The sequence below is a fragment of the Oryzias melastigma genome, linkage group LG16, assembly GCF_002922805.2.
Source record: "Oryzias melastigma strain HK-1 linkage group LG16, ASM292280v2, whole genome shotgun sequence".
Taxonomy (NCBI): domain Eukaryota; kingdom Metazoa; phylum Chordata; class Actinopteri; order Beloniformes; family Adrianichthyidae; genus Oryzias; species Oryzias melastigma.
The window spans coordinates 23,678,057-23,692,151 of NC_050527.1; the positions used below are offsets into that span (position 1 = coordinate 23,678,057).

Here is a 14,095-nt window from a genome sequence, read left to right on the forward strand (position 1 = left end):
GGCTTTTCCTTTTGAGGCTTTTCTAAGAACGTACCATTCTTCCTTTCTTCATCTTATGAATCACTGCTGTTGTGATTGTACCAAATGGCCTAATCTACGTTATTCGCCCTCAGCTGTGTAAGAAAGCCATAATAAAAAAAGATTCAGTTCATCTTGGGTTTGTTTTGGGGCAATTTGCCCTTTAGGAATCTAAAGTGCTTTAGAGGAACTGTAGTTTGGGAGCTTTGTTGTGCCGGCTGAAGACTTCCACGAGGCCTTATCGCTCTTTTGATGTTATGTGTTCTTTTCCCCAGACTTCACTGTGAGTTGCCAATAATGGCGGCTGCAGATTTGTCTATCAAGAAGTCGTTTGTTACAGCTGAAAAGAGAAAATAACAAGCATACTTAATGGTAAAGACCTCGTTTTTCTTTTCATCTGGGATTTGTTGGCTTTGCGTGAAAACAAAGAGAACTTGAAAGCGGAAGAGAAAAAAAAACAAGCTGGAAAGCTGGTTTAACTTTTACCTTAACTGTACCATCATCGGCATGTGGCTGCCAGCTGACGACTTCTTCATCCAGAGAACGCATTCTCTGCATTAGATGTGTCGGCTTCTGCTGACAGAACTGGACTGAATACCTTTTTATAAGTGAATTTTGTAGGGGTGTAACAATATCTTTTAACAATTCAATACACACATGCGTGTCTTCATATTCGTGAATTCGGCGTATCTCCGGGCCCAAATCCACGCAAATTAGGGGGAATACTTTATGTAAAAAAAAGTATTGTTTTTTTGCTAGAAGATTGCAAGGTTGAAGAGAGGAAAAGAGGACAAAACTTTCAAGTTGGACCTTGAGTTGAGAAAAGTGCTGACCGGACGCTTGCTTTTTCACCAATCAATGGATTTCATCGTCTGATGACAGAGGCTCCGCCCTAATAGAGTCTATTCCGTTTTTCTATGGACCTACGACCAGAAATGGTACCAGTCGGTCCTGCTTAACCCTCCTGCTATCTTAGGTCATCGGGACCCCACAAGATTTCAATATCAACTCTCCATAATAATGGATTTTGTCAAAATTATACAAGTTAGAAATAAACCCAAGATAACATCGGGCCATTAATAACGACAAAATATAATGATCTGGAGGGCCGGATAGAATTACTTTGACACATACACTGAAGTGTATTTTTAACTAAACTTTAATATATTTGTAAAGATCAGAAATCAATTTTTCTGGGACTGATCAGAAATGTCTGGTTATTCAGATACTTGTTACAGCCCAAGTTTGTATAGTTAACCCTTTAACACTGAAGCGCCATTGTTTATGGTCTTTGATTTAGTGTAACTTTTCAACTAACATGATCAATGTAATTCCAGTAGATTCTGAAGGAGAAAAGCGGCTCGTCGAGCCGCTTTTCTCCTTCAGAATCTACTGGAATTACGTTGATCGTCTAAATAGTTAAACATAAAATCGTTAATTTACTATTTAAGCGCCACCGGCGACGCCTCAGGTGTTAAAGGGGCATGAAAAGAAACTTAACTCTTGATTTATTTTTTATCTGTCTAGAAGATTTTCTAACCAGATTTAGTTACTTCTCCATTGTTGTCTATTCAAAGCTTCCACTTCTATTGTATGAAGTAAACTGAAAAAAACATGTCCTGTGTTTAACACCTTTTAGAAAACTATGTCAATGTTTTTTTTTTTTTTTTTCAGATTCTTACTGAATTTCTGTGCCGATTTACTAAAAACTGCAATTTCACACATGTAATTTGATAATTGGGGCTTCAGAGTCAAATTTGAGCTTTTAATAGGTCTGTGTAGAATGTTTTTTTTTTCCAACTAGTTTTATAATTTGCACCATAATGGGGCAATTTAAAGTAAATATCGTAGAAATGCCGTTTCATTTTTTAATTTTCTTCATTGCGGTTTTGTCACACTTTAATGTCTCTCCCAACTCTGCCTCCTTATCTCCCTTTTTCTCAATTAAATGAAAGTATAAGTGACTTTTCTCTTCAGTAGCGATTCTTCTGCCAGAGGCAAGCTTGCCTGTTAGCTGCTGAACAGACGAAGACATGTATGCTCAAAAGCAGCTCCTGCAGTGAGCTGAGATTCCCCCGCTTAAAGATTTTACTCTTAAGTTTTTTTTTGTATCTTCAGAGCATGAATTTTGTGTAATTTTCTGAATGAAAAATAAGTAATGTTTAAATCAGGCTGCAAATGAAATTTATTGAGGGATTTTAACATGTTTTTTTTTGGTATGTTTAACTATCTTTTTATGTTATTAAAGTGAGATTATCCTTTTGTTTTTTTTACCCCCAAATATCAAGTTTTTGGTTGTTTTAGTCAAACATTTAATGGTAAATGTAAAAGCCGAAGCGTAAAAATATTTTTAATTTTTTGACATTAAGATGCTTAAAAACAATTGTCAGCCGGCCCCATTGAAATGTTCAGGTATTTTTAATTGAGTGATTGGAAGTTGCCCAATTTTGAGTTGCGCCTCATTGTGTGAAGGTTTATGTGCTGGCACGCTGAAGAGGTTTTCCTACCAGCAGATTGCTGGAACAGATTGAGCTCTGAGATCAGATTTAGTTTGTTTTTAAGCTCTGTGATTTGTCAAAAGATTTAGCTCCTTATTGCAAAAAATAAACTTGTTGTGGAGCATCCGTCTTGCTTGTGTTTTTAAATTTCAGGCTCTGTGGTTACATGTTGTGTTTTGGTATTTGGATGTACAAACGCACCATCTAGTTTGTTGTTGTTGAAAATGACAGCAATGCCCAAACTGACTGTCAATGTAGTGTCACTGTACATTCCCTCATTCATGGCCTTGGAGTTTAATCTTTCCTTTTTTTTTTATTAAGGTTTGCAGAACGGCGCAGCTTAAGTGCTCTGACTGCATACTTTTCTTCTTGGACTCCCACAGTCAGAAGATGTAAACACCTAAGGTGAGTAATGCTGATTCTAATGCAAATATGTTTTATGCATTCTCTGATAGGTCTAAAGTGGTGGTTGTAGTGCTGGATGATACAGCTAAAAAATGAAATATTTGATTTTTCTGCGTTAAATCACATTTTTTTCGCCCTCTCTTAACTTCCTTTAACAAATAACAGAATAAATTTGAGAAAAAAATGATTTTATTTTAACGTTTCATTTGGGATTTGACCTGAATTCAAAGTGCACCTTAATATCAGCTGTGGGAGTTCTTGTAAAACAACTTCTAGCTTGAGTATTTTACGCAGAAAAACACCTCTCACGCTCAGTCGAGTACGTGAGTTTCAGGTGTTAAAACATATTCATTGTACTCCGATTGTCTGATGGTAGCAACAGACTTCAGAGACATTTTTTAAGGTGTGGTTTGTGGCTCCATGTCTTAAAGTCCCACTCCAACTATACAATCGTTCCCAGTGGTCTTTTATTTATGATTTAGTGGACAAATCAAAAAGCCATATTTTTAGAGACATTTTCTGCAACATTAGAAATTTGTCTTCGTGTTTGGATGGAACTAATAGCACAGAAGTTTTGCTACATTGATATCCCAGCAGGCCTTTGTTTACACTCTCTCCCGTTAGCTTACAGCTCCTCTCAACCCCAAGCTAACATTAGCACGGCATAACCAACCATACAGTTTTGAACCAGATGACGGCTCAGAAGAGGAAGATGAGGACGTTAATGGATCTATTTGTCTTCAAGTGGAGGATTGAAGCTGGAGTGGAGCAGGAGAGACTTTTGTTCACCCGCAGCAGTTCCTGCAACACAAATCTGAGCTTTCTCAAACAGCAGGTTTTTATCTGCTCATGATTTGAATAAAGAAATATCCAGAAACACAATTTAGAGCTTAATTTTGTTTATTAATGTCCTCCATCATCAGGAAAATGCCAGAAGAACATGTTAAAAACACCATATTCATTGGAGTGGATCTTTAAATTTCAAATATCAGCAATCAAAATCGACATAACTTGAGAACTAAACACAGCAATAACACTGGCGGTGGAAACAAGGGAGGAGAAACAACAGATCTGCTCGCTGCTGTAACATAATTCTTTTCTATATGTCCTCCACCATTACAAAAACGCCACAAGAACATGTTAAAAACACACTTTAATTGGAGTGGATCTTTAGGTCACAAAACTGACCCAGCTCCATTGAGCTGAAAGAGCTGTTCCTGCTCTGGCAAAAAAAAACCTTTTATTTGCTGGTTGCTCAAACCAGAAAATTGTGAGCTGACCTTACTCCAAATAATAAAATTCAAAGTTCTTGTGGCATCAAAGTGCTGGGAAAATAATGTCCAGATTTCCCCAAAAATAAATCAAAAATGAAAAAGCAAATTTAAATGTATTGATAGGTTTGATTTATCGCCCTGCCTTGTTTGTTAATTGGTCCCAATTGTGCTTGAAATGCAAAGTTAAGTTAGTTTTTCAATTTGATTCTCCATTCAGCTTTTGCTGGAGCAGTAGTTTGTATTTCATTGGGTTGGTTTGCTCGACAAGTTGAACATAAGTACAACAGATCTCTGATATTTATTAAATGTGAGGATTCGATCTTATCTGTCATTTCTAGTTCTGCTATCAAAATCAGAAACCTGGAAATTCACTGAAAATCTTCTTTCGAGGTTGAAAGTTTTCTCAAAGATATTGAGTGTGGACAGTAGAGGACGGAGCCAAGCAGTGGAGTTGACAAGAAGCCTCCCGGGAAGGCCGGAGACAGATGGTTGGCCAGATGCAGGCCTGCTGTGACCTTGAAAAGAATTTGAAGCTAAAGGCAGTAAGAAGATCTTTTTAAAAACAAATGGCATGGTGCAATTGAGAGAGGCAGTCAGCTCTGTGGTGTGTTCTCCTCACCTGCTTTCTTCTCCGTCCATCGACTCACAAACACTTTTAGTTTGTGGAGAAGCTTTGATAGAACCACTAAAGCTTCACACTTTTCATCATTAGGGTGAAAAACTGAACTTTCCTGAAACTATCTATTTTAAACTTAAAATGTTGAGTGTGTGTGAAGGTAAGTCATATAATTTTGACCTCAAAGGGCATCCATACGTGTCCTCAGGTAACGTGAGTCCTCCTCTCTCCGGCTGTGAAACCTGAGTTGGATTAATGTAGCTTTTATTGTCAGATAAATCTGGAGTTTGTGTTTTGATGGAAACATAACACATTTCTGTCAAACACGTCGTTTTTTTCCCCCTAAAGTGGCAGATGTTTGCAGAGATCCTTGCACACAGTAGTAGACTCGTGTCAGTATTACTATAAACACGGCGCTGATGCAATTTAAGCAGCACACTCTGAAGCAAACACTGCCATCAGCCCGACGCTGTGCAGGCCTCTGGAGCTTTCAGCAAAGCGAGGGTGGGGGGGCATGAGCGGAGCTGGGAAGAGGACGGTGGTGGGGGTCCACGTTTGTGTGGAGGAGGGTAGAGGTGTCAGCCGTATAATTGGGGTGAGAAGATCTCTAGGGTGGATAGAGCGAAGCTTTATTAAGACCGCTCAAGTCTGATGTGCCTGCACGGCCGCCTAGCTCTTCCTCGCACGCCCACGCTCTCCTCCATTTCCACCAGGGACTCTGCAGCAACAAAGGGATGAAGGCCAGAGTCCTCCGGCTCTCTTTCAGTCACAGATAAGACAAAAGACCCCACGTTACTCGAAAGGTGCTGATGGAGAGGCAGCAGCGAGCGGCTCTGTTGTTCCTCCTCCTTTGTTACTTGTTGACAGCACTTCTGAGCTTTTTCCTGAAGTTATGTTGATTTTGATGGCTGATGCTTGAAATTTAAAGACACACTTCAATGAAAATTGTGTTTCTGGTGCTTTTAACATGTTCTTGTATCATTTTTATCATGATGTTGGACATATATATATATAAAGAAAATTAAACTTCTCAAACAGCTTAACGAAAAGCACCGTGATTTGCTCGGTTAAAAGTAACTTGTATAGGAGATGCGGTTGCAGTACTTGATGTTCTGATCATTAAAAAAAGTGCATTTAACTTTTTTTGTGTGTAAAATGTGTATTCGGATAAAGTTTTCCTTCAATCATATTCTAAAAATAAGTAAACTATTGTATCTGGGACTGGCTTGTATCACGATATTGTATTGTATTGTGATACGAAAACACGATATTCATTGTATCGCCAGACTCTTTTCAATACGCATCCCTAAGATTTATTAATCGTAAGTTTTTCTAAAAAATCAAAAAGCCTGTTGTTTTTAAGACATGTTTTATGCACACTGGCAGTAGCTCATTAAAAATACAATTCTGGGTTGTGGGCGGGACTGTTGACAAAGAGCATCCCTGCCCCCCTTACCGTCGCTAAGAGCTGTGTTTCCACGGTCACACGTGAGCTTATAGCCTCATGCTAACTTTAGCGGTACAAACATAACTACAAACAATACTAGATCAGTCCAGTCAAATAGTTTTGAGCCAGAATCGGTATTTGCACAAATGTTGAACGCTCGAACGGGCCAGGGTGCAGACAGGGGACTTAGGCATGCCCATTTCAGTCGTTGCATCATTAGTCTGACCTTTTTCTAGCATCTGTTTTTCTGATCCAACAAGATTTGAATTTGGAAATACTCAATATAAAATTATTTTATATAGGTCCTCTATTATGACAAAAAATGCCACACGAACATGTTAAAAACACAAAAAAAGATTATTTTCATCTGAGAGAGTCTTTAAGCTTAAAATTGCATTTCTGCGTATTTCTTTATTCAAATTGCTGTGACTAAAACATTTTGTTGTAAAAAGCTTGTAGGGTTCACGATTGTGAGCTAAAGCCTCCCCACTCGGCTCCATTTCGGTCCACATCCCCCTGCAGACGACTTGATCCATGAACATCTTTGTTTTCCTCGTCTGAGCTGTCATCAGGCTCTAAACTCAACAGCTGGATAGCTCCAAGTTTGTTCACCATTTTTGTTTGGACCAATAGTGTTACTTTTGGGGTGTGAGGGGCTGTAAGCATGTAAACAGATGGATGATGGGAAATTGGGGCGGGGTTACGCCATGCCAACATTTCGCCCACAACTTAAAAGTGAATTTCTTATAAAATCCTGCTGCTCTGCAGAAACTATGTCCTAGAAAACTACACGTTTTTGATATCTGCAAAAAACGGCATAATTATAACTAAAAGACGACTGGGAATTCTTTTACAACATATTAAAAGATGGTTGGGGTGAGGTTTTAATGCTCATGATGGTTTGATAACCTTCGTGGTTGTTTATCTGCTCAAAAAAAAAAACAAATCTGTTCTTGTATTTGTTGCACTTTTTTTCCTGCAGTTTCCTTTCCTTTTACTTCTGCTGGGATCCAGTTTTCACAGCTTGAAAAACCATTTAGGGCGAAACATTCATGAACAATTCAAAGCCCAAGTGGTGACAGGATAAAACAGGAATAATCTCGGTTGTTTCCCTCTCTGATCACACCAAATTTGATGGTGAGATTAGGACCTTAAGTCTTTGCTTTCTCCTCCTCTGTGTGCATTCAGTTCTTACTTTGGAATAACTTCCATCAATAAGTGATTTCTTTGTGGACGCACGCTTCTCTGAATCCTGAAAAAAAGAGTCAGCCGTCGCAGAAAAGCGACTTTTGTGAGTGACACAACAAAGATTTTCTGTTGAAGCAGGGGGTGGTTCTGGGAAAAATGGGACGCCTCCCCCAGATCTGGGCTGTAAATTGGTTTCTGTGGAAGTCGGGAACGGAGGGCTGGGGGTCTGTTCTGCGCTCCCCGAGTAGCGTGTTAATCCCCCCATAGAGACACGGTCCTGGTGGAAACCGCCGCTGCTCTTCCTCTTCCAGCCTCCTTCCACTCGCTCCTGCGGGGGTGGCTAATCCGCTGCCTGGTCATGGCAGGGAGCCTTTTTTTCCATCCCCTAAAGCTGACTGGACTTCAAAGTTTCAGCAAGACTGTGACTTAAGGGGGTGAAGGGGGGGTCTTCTGCAGTAAAAAAAGCTGAGAGGTTGACTCGGTTCATTTTTTTCAAGCTTTTTGTTAAAGTTGAAAAAATGTCTTAAATGTTTTTGTACTTTTATAATTCCGTAAAGGAAACAGTTGCTGTGTTTCCATCACACATACGCGCAAAACTTTATTTAAAATTCTAGAAATGTAAAAAAAACAGTTTTGCAATTACACTGTTTCCATTAAATCATAATTATTTTGCCATAAGTCATTCAAAAACACAGCAATAGATGTGAACAATACTTTGATTTACAGCAGATCCATTTGCATTTCTGTCACGGCATCATCTATCAAAGGAGACGTCGGCGTCTTATTAGCGGCTAGCTACATGGGAGCGGATGAAGCCAATTTGGGAAATCGTGGTTGGTGACTTTACAGAGGAGCTGTGGATCCAATAATTCTCCATGACACGCTCAACTTTTCATAAGATGTGAGGCTGTGGGACCTCTTATGGCGCCGCTGAAGTCTTCGTTGGTCACGTGACTATTTAATTTTTTTAAAAGTGCAATTTTGCAAAATATGTCAATTATGAGGCCTTAAAAACCACCTCCACCAAGCTCAAAAACGTTTTTTCAATAAATTAATGTGTTGCCACTGGGCAAATTTATTATCGCAATTCCAATTTGCGCGATTTTATAGTCAATGAAGCTAATGTCTTTTTTATTCTTTCTTCATTATTATTATTATTTTTGTTATTTTAGCAAAAGTTAAGGCTTTAACACCTGAGCCGTAGCTGGTGAAAAATAATTATAATTATGATTTAATGGAAAACCAAACATGCTTTCAAACGTCAAACTTCGACCAATCAGGGACTCGGATTTAGTGTGACGTATGGATGGTGTCCCCTTTAATTCAAGGAAGTGCTAAACGTTTAAAAAATGATCACGAAGGAGAAATTGTGCCAATTTGTTGGGTTTGATTTGGTTATTGTTTCAGTTTTTGATACTTTGTAGACATAAGTCTGACGGATCTATGGAGTTATTGGATAAAATGGCGGCACGATATTGACAAACGTTTTTAGAGGATTTTCTGAGAAGCCGACATTTGTGGTTTACTGCTATATTTTGCAATCACCTGTAGACTCACCTGTATATTCTTCCACTTTTTATTTTTCATGCTGTACCATGCTTTTATTTATGCGAGTATAGAAATATTTGCTAAGTTAACAGCACAGTTTCTGAATGCTTATTTTAATCAAGTTTTTAGACTTTTTAAAAGTGAAAACTGTCCGTCTGTCTCCTTCCTGTCTCCTCACACAAATCCTTCTTGCTTTCCGGATGTTGAACAGGCTTGAAATAAAGTCGTATGAAAACTTCATTTGGATCAAACCTCAGAGCTGCTGTCCTGGTCTATGTTTAGTTTTGTTTAAGCGCTCTGCTTTGGAGAAAATTCATCTTTATTATAGTCTTTTAGGAAGTTTTTAAACTGAAAAATGTACAGGATTGGAGCCAGAGGTAAAAGTTTGTATCAGGTTTCATAAAAACCGACATTTTTCAAGGACAGGAAGTAGCTGTGTGAGATCAACTTTCAAACACTGATTAAAAATTATGGTCGGTTGGGTTCAGAGTTGACGACTTCAGCAAAAAAGGCACCATGAACTCGATCCACCATCTCAACACTTTTATCTCCAGGTTTTTACTCCGTTTGGTCAGGAGTTCATTCTGCTGCAGGAGAACGAGCCAAAGATGGTTTAAAGCTCTGCCAGAAAAACTTTTAAAAAGTTGGTTTCCTTCAAAGTTGGACCCCATCAGACCCTAAAGAAGAAAGAAAAAGACTAAAAGCAAAATCATCTGTTAGATTCTCAGTTATTTTACAAATAACAACAGCTTGTGGAACGCAAAAATATAGATATTCCGTTTGGTTCCTGCATATTCTGTGATTTTAAAATGTTTATTATGCACTGAGGCTTTTTACATCACTTTTGTTGTCATTCTGTGAAAATTAATTACTTAAGATTCATTTTGCTTTAACTCTGTGGAAGATTAAATCATATAGGGACGTTATTTCACAAAGTGTGATTACATATTTCCATGTTGCTCCTAATTTACAGTCTTGCTTATTCAACACAAACATTTGCATATTCAGTGGTGTAATTACTTCAGCGGGAGCTGGGATTTCTCATTATTTCTGGTTCTGTTGTGCAGTTGATATGCGTGTGACTCATCCATACCGAAATGCAGAAAAGGCCTCATCCCGAAAGTTGAGCTTTAAATGTCGACAAACTAGATATGAATCTGCACCCAAGGCCAACTTTAAAAAAGGTTAGTTAGTCTGAGCTCAGAGAGAGGGATTATGTCATTAACTTTCTTCAGAAGCTGCACTTAGTTTTATCTCATTTTGTTCATCTTATTTAATCAATTCTTCGTGGTTTAGAGGGTTTTATATTATGTCTGGATGCGTAGAATGTGAAAGACCTGCAATTTGTTTCAATGGCTTCTCTAAAAGGAAGGATGTTTTCAATAAAGTCGAGAATAAAGTCTAAAAAAATAAAGCTTCTATATCTTGATTTTACTCATGGTTAGAAACTATGTGGAATAAGCAAAAAGCTAATGATTTATTCATTGATTGGGTCTTTGTAACTGAAAGACCCAAGCCCCCCTTGTAAGCGTTTTTGTAAATCCCATTTGAGGATATGCATTAAATTTAATGTTGGTTATGTCCGAATTCACTCCCTAAAACACTATAGTGTGGGACTATCTGTGGTCTTGGATTTTAATGCAATTCAGACACATGATACTACTTTTCCTGCTATCAAAGTATGCAGGAGTCATAAGTATGACTCCGCTCTCTTGTCAATGAAAACCTTCTATTGACTCTTTTCGCATCCATGTTCCATGTTAAGTCAATGTACAGACCATAGACAAATATTATTTAACTGGACAAAGCGAGGTGTTGACGTCATCCTCTTCTGTTTCCAGCAGAATCAGGCCAAAACCGTCACCGTGGCTGAGCGAATTATTTGACTTATATTTAATGCTCAAAACTTCCAAATTGAATAACAATGTACCATTAAAATGACTTCAATTGTGGCATAAAACATACCTGTTGATTATTTGGCAGCTGTTAGGAATACAGTAATTTAATGAAACAGTTGATAGATGACGATTAAACAGACAATCGAGTCTTTCTCGCCCGGGCTCATCTCAGCCTCTTCAGGGCAGTGACCACTGATGATAAAAGCTGCTGGTTTATGGCTCAGTTGATGCTTCCTGTACTTATTGACTGAAAGATGTGGGCTTAGTATGGGAGGGGTGCTCTGATTAGTCTTATTGACTGCAAGCTCGGGATGTCTGGCCTCTCCTTTTACCTTTTATTAGAAACATTCAGGTATATTTCACACCCACAGACATCAATTATGCCTCTCTGTAAGTCATTTGTTTGGAGGTTGTTGGTTTTTGAGAATAAAAGCATTTTTATTGCAGTTAAAGGGCACTTTATGAAGTGCTTTCTTTCTGCTCTGGTGGAGTCAAAACATCCCATCTGCAATAAAAATCTAGTATTTTGTCTGGTATTTCTTATAATTGATGTTTACTAATGACCTTGCTGGAGCAATATTGAGGATGGGTCCATTAAATGCCAATTTATGCCTTACAAACATGTTACTGCGAAGTGTTTGCTAAAATCCAAATGAGTTTGTCTTTCACACAGACTCCTGACAAATTAAGTTAATTAAAATGATGCCCCCTGCTTTTACAGAAGCACTTTGTTTGATTGCTGGAGGCACTACAGCGACACCAATCTACCTGCTGTTTTTGTCAACGTAACGAGCAAATTGAGGTTCCGATGGCAAACGCGAGGCGCGATTTATCTGAAAAGGGATGATCAAAGATAAGTACAAGGACTATATGGAATGCAATGAAATGGAACCAGTGTTATAAAGTCAGGACTTATGACTATTCAGGTTTCTAGAGTTTGGCTTGAAAGCTATTCAAATGCAAATTTTACACAGAAAAAAGTCAAACATTGGATCAATGAACAGAAGTTCTGTAATTTGTTTTCACCAAATTCAAATTTTGATTTAGTTGGCTTACTCAGTGACATTCATTTGTCTACTGATTTGACAGTATAGATCCTTGAATCTCTGAAGTTAAAATTGAAATTAGATAGAAATGAATATTTTTTAGAGCTTTTGTTCATTGATTCAATGTTTCATTTTTTACAGTATAGCTCTGTGAAGAAGGTGTGCATATGTTAGCCTTGGGCAGAGCACAGCAGACTCTCCCTGGAAGGGGCTGTTCTCACTTGCTTACATCACAATGTGAGAAGCATGTTTTCATGGGTTGGAAGGGGCTGGTACTCAGAGAGCAGGGATTTAGATAAATGCTCAAACATTTTTGAATGGATCTAAATACTGCTTTGGGATTGTTTATTCATCCAAGTAACATTCTAAATTAGTTGGGAATTAACACTATAAAGATTATAAAATACTTCAAAGCTCAAAAAAGTGGATTGTGCATGATATAGCTCCTCAAAGTCTGACTCAGAAGTGTCTTTGTGTTTGGAACAGTACTGTGCATCTAAATGGTGCCAGTGACCCAAAATTTAGATGCAGATATTGGAAAAGTTGAAATTACAATAAGATTTTTTTTTTTTTTTTTATTAATAGAACCTTTTCATGACAACAAACTGGACCAGAAACTGAGTATTAGCATAGCCACTCAAGTCCACTCATTCCTGCTACTTTTCATTCAAAAGACCCAAATAACTTAATTTACCAGCATAAATCATCACCATCAATGAAAAATTATAATCTTAAATGTAGACTGAAACTGTTTTTCGAGCAGCTTCTTGCAAATGAGCATCAGAGCTCTGCATAACCCAGGGAAGTATTCTACAGCAGTGGATTCTGGGTCATTGTTGTTAGTGTATTTAGCTGCAAATGCCATGCTAGTAAGCTGACAGGTTTGCTTATGTGCTACTTTATTTCAGAGTGTTAAAAATGGAAGTGTCTTCTTTCTTTTCTTAGAGGTTGACAAATGTCTAATAAATGGAGCGCGTTAGTGCTGCTTTAAGCAGATTAGTCTGTTATTTTTAAAGAACCATAGGTAACCCGCCCGGTGTGCTGCATTCACGGACTGAACAGGTGGTGGACATTTGAGTGCAGTTTTATTTTTGTCATAACTTGCTGAAGCATTTTATTAACAATGTTTTTATTGTGCTGTGAGCGGCTCAGAAGTTGCTTCTGGGCCGGATGCGGCCTGTGGGCCGCCGTTTGAATAGCTCTTTCACACTGGGTGGTGGATTTACTCCAGGGTACTTTTAAATCCTTCTTGTTCAAATGAATGCTCCGCACTGAGGTTGTAAAATGTGCATACAAGTAAATTATGGCGTGTTTGTTGATGGCCATGTTGGCTAAAATCCATCTATGTGTTCAGTTGTAATAAATGCTGCCACCTCGATGCCTTTTCTGTTCATACTAGTTGGAATTGTTCTAGATCTCCTTTTATGAAGTGTGTTAGATAGCTGTCAAATAGGGCTGCCACGATTATTCGACTAATCGACGACTAATCGACTATTAAAATAGTGGACAACTATTTTGGTCGTCGATTAGTCGTTTTTTTGTTTGTTTTTTCCTTGTTTTGATCTTAAAACTACGGTTCGCGCCTTCTATTGCGGGGGTCTTCCATTCTCTTTGTCACACATGCGCAGTGGTGCTAATCCGACGTCACAGGAAGTTCTCGGTAGTCTCATAACAACACGCTCGCTCGAAAATATGGGAAGCATAAGGAGAATAAAAGAGGAAAAAGTGTCAAATGTAATTTCTGCTAGACAGAACTTGTGTTCCATGAGAGCACGATGGCGATAAATGATCACCTGAAGATGAAGCATGTTGAAACGGAGTTTGATCACGTTGAACTGAGAGCTTCGTCTAGCTAAGCTAACATCGGAGCTAACTGTAACACAGCTAGCTCCGCCGCGGCTGTCATTACTGCGCTGTTGGGAGATGAAGCACAAGATCTGCAGCAGATCCGTGTCTACGGCGCTTCTGTCTGCATAGTGAACGTTTCATAATCTGCGCTCTTCTAACCAAACGCCGCGACGACGGCGCGGATAACGAGTTTACACTGGAAATGAACCGCTCGTCCGAGGCTTCATTCATATTCCGCGCCGTGATCACGTCGTTAAATTCGAAGAGCGGATTATGAAACGTTCACCGCGCAGACAGAGAGGCTGTGTG

General features: G+C 38.7%; 1 protein-coding gene across 1 annotated transcript in view; it reads left to right on the plus strand.

Annotated features, from left to right (window-relative positions):
- sema6e (sema domain, transmembrane domain (TM), and cytoplasmic domain, (semaphorin) 6E) overlaps positions 1-14,095 on the plus strand; it is a gene marked incomplete in the record, with an annotated part of 183,495 nt that overhangs the window by 21,904 nt on the left and 147,496 nt on the right. Inside the window, 1 exon segment of the mRNA XM_036215699.1 lies at positions 2,838-2,921.